The 3,653-nt window shown below is 34.1% G+C and overlaps 1 protein-coding gene across 1 annotated transcript in view; it reads right to left on the reverse strand.

Moving 5' to 3' along the window:
- The window catches only part of LOC118733766 (partitioning defective 3 homolog B), a 317,593-nt gene that overhangs the window by 173,329 nt on the left and 140,611 nt on the right, over positions 1–3,653 (reverse strand). The window lies entirely within an intron of this gene.

Genomic DNA, 3,653 nt, shown 5'->3' on the forward strand with positions numbered 1-3,653 from the left:
TACTAAGTAATTCGGCTAAGTAACTATGTTACATATGTATAAATGAGCATATAAAATTTATAAAAATCATTATTTTGTCTTTCATTTCTTAAATGAGTAGGACATTTGCATTTTCAAATGAATATTCCTGGTTCAGTCCCCATATATATATATGTATGTAGTATAATACAAACTACTATATGGGGTGTTAAACAGTATTTGATAATTAAGGCTGGTCCACATAGAACTTTCGCGTTGACTTTGTAGTTGGCGTTGGTTTGACAGAACGCACGTTAAAAGTATGCGTTCTACAATGAAGCTTGGCAGAGACTACTTTGGCCACTAAATTAACATATTAACGAGAGATAAATTAATATTTCATATCAATAATTGCATGAAAAATTATATTTCTTGCCCTCATTTGATTAAAAGGAAAAAAAACATGTCATATAATTTTATTTATTTGCAACGGCTGGCGACCGACGCAGCGATCTTTCTGCTTTGTGTGTGTGTTTGTCTGTTCTCAGCGTTGGCAAATTTTGGCTATGGGACGGCTTTGAAATTCAACGCCAACGCAACGGCAAAGTTGTATGTGAACCAGCCTCTTTGTTTACGCAAATTTCCCATGTCTCCATATCCATACATATGTACATATATATACATATGTCCTTCAACAACAGGCCACAAATAAATTTTTTCACCAAGCATTATATTTCATTCATCAGGTATACAGCATAACTGCTACAAGTAGCAAACTATTTTACAAGTGCTTGTTTTTTGTTTCTGCGGCACAAACGATTATAATATCTTCCCCTACAAGACATTGCTGAGCACTTTAGGCAAAAATTCTCACACATTTACACTTTTGTTTTTGTAGTACGGCATAAATGAGTAGTTTGACTATTAGTACTGAGGACTTTCTGATGACAACATTGAGGGGAAAGTACTCAATTTTTTCCCATGGCCTGAACGAAAATGAGGACTTTGATAAGCACTTTTGTGATTAGGGATAATGATAATATGAGTACTCATATGATACTCAGCTGTCTTGTAGGGTCGTTACTTACTTTTCTCTGTAAAGGCAAAATACATGCATATGTACATACATACATACATACATATATAACTATGCATGTTATGTATGTATGTACGTATGTACATATACATACATATATGTATATAACTATAAAAAAATATTTCATTCCATAATCTATGCTTATGTATGTAATAAATTTTATTTGTTGTTCTAAATGCTGCCCTAATATAATATTCACATATTTATATGCATATGCATATATGTACATACAATTATTGACATACTTTCGTACATAATCTATTGACATACATTCCCACATTTTTATGCACAAAAATGCGTGTAATTTATAGTACACTCGGAGCGCTTGCTCGTCGCTCACTCGTCTTACCTAGCAGAGCGAGTAATCAGACAGCTACTCGCCTCGCACCGCGAGCGAGGGAACACACAACAGCCTCGCTCGTTTAATAGGAGCACGAGGAAACAAGCAGCGCTCGCTCGTTTGGCGAGCGAGCCAAACTTCTCGTGCCTCGCCTCATTGCTGCTACGAGTACGAGCTGCGAGCGCCTCGTTGCCTGCGAGGCATTGAGTCGGAGTTTGCTCGCTCGCTCGAACTCCGAGTTTTTGCCTACCCTGCTTATATGAGAGAGAATTCGTACAGAAGAGGTTAGAGTAAAACTTCACTAATCCGGGTATGGTCTAATCCGGATCCTTCTGGAATCCGGACAGAGTTAAAAAGTTTAAAACTTACGCTGTACCGACTACGATTTCATTAATTCAGAAAAAATGCAAAAGCTGCATGTTTTTCATCGAAATAGCATCAAATAGGTCATGCAAAACTTTAACTCTAACAGAAAAAATATTTTCTCAAGTAGGTTTTAAAACTTAAATATCTTCCCTTCAAACACATTTTTCAGAAAAAAATTGCTTTTATAGGGCAGTTAAATTAATATGTACTTGAGAAAACGGCCCTTAGTGGAAAATCATAAGCAGCAAAATATGGTGTCGGTACGTCCAATACTTCATCGATAGTTTTAATGCCTTGGTAATCCGGGCAGCATTTTTTATTGTTATTTTTTTTTTGTTAACTATACCATTTTCGATTTTTATTTGGTTCAACCTGAATAATTGTCAAACTATCTGGAGTACGCTGTAAAAATTTGAGAATGGAAACACCAAAACTGTAGAAGTTACGAGTTTTTTCATACCTGCATACATAAACTTTATGTATGAACTTTATGAAACTCCATAAAGTAGTACTCCACAAAGTTTGACAACTATTCAGGCTGAAAAAAATAAAAATCGAACATGGTATATTCAGTTAATAAAAAAAAATAAAAAATTCTATTTTTTTAAGGCAAAATTTTTTTATTTTATTTTCTCCGACAAATAAGTTCATTAACCGCAAACAATTGAAAAAAGATACTTCTCTGTGAGTTCAAAATTTCGGGAATTTTTTTTTCGAGATTTTCGAATATCATGACGGAATAAAAAAAAATGGTGTCTTCTTTTTTTCGATAAAGAATGTAAAAATTTATATTTCACCCCAAAAAAAATATAGAAATGTAAATATTGTATGGAATGACCCATATATACTACGTGATACGGGTATTTAATGTTCGGCTTTGCCAGAACTTAGACTTCTTTTCTTGTTTCACATTGGGTCTTCTTTTCTCTTATTTATACACCCCGCTTCCAGGGCTGCCAACTTGGCTCAAACCGCACCACTTTTGTTTCTAATTTTTATGCTAAATGGGAAGAATTACAAAGAATGGAACAATTTGGCACATTTTGGCACTTTTTTATCCTCTATATGGCACTTAATACCTAAGTATAGTTGGCAGCGCTGCCCGCTTCACTTGAAGAGCCGCATTTTTTTGTTCAAGAACCGAGCTAATGTCTGGACTTGTAGGCATGAGTTTCAATTACATTTACAGGCAAAAAAAAAGCAGAACTCACTTTGAATAATCTATTTTTCAAATAACTCGAAGCGATGTGTATATTATAACTGGATTAATTTTGAATAGTAATTTGTCCTACAGCATAGCAGTGATAACAAAGGCCATGAAATACCATTTTCTTTGATCTCCAGCTAAGGGATTTCTTGAAGGCGTTGCTTAAAAGGAGTTTATAATAACTTATTGATCGTTCGAGTTTCTATTCGTTGCTTGCTAAAAGCTTACCTTATCGGTAATGCATCCATTTTCTCTGCTAAGCTTATTCAACAGTATATAATATTTTCTTGAGATATGTACGTAATGCTAGATGGACCTCGTGTTATCGCATATCTGACGTAGCTTATGAAATTCTACTTGCAATACGAATCGGTATCTTATCTTACCTTACAAACTTTGGAGAAGAAAAAACCAATAGACATTATTAATGAAGTGAAAATGGATAGGTATATAGGATAGATCATTTTAAGTTAGGTTTTTATTTAAATAACTTATCTACATGTACTACATATGCATTTTACCTATGAAGTTTGAAATTAAGAATTGGTGTATTTTCCAAATTTATAGATCATTCGTGGCTATAAACTGTTGCTGCGTGATTTCGCCATTAACATGGGTAAGTGCTTTGAATTGCTTACCAAATATTTTACTACAACCTGAATTATGTGTTGAGTACTCTTATAATT

Source organism: Rhagoletis pomonella, unplaced genomic scaffold (assembly GCF_013731165.1).
Source record: "Rhagoletis pomonella isolate Grant_MI unplaced genomic scaffold, Rhpom_1.0 Rhpom_scaffold_00002, whole genome shotgun sequence".
Taxonomy (NCBI): Eukaryota; Metazoa; Arthropoda; class Insecta; order Diptera; family Tephritidae; genus Rhagoletis; species Rhagoletis pomonella.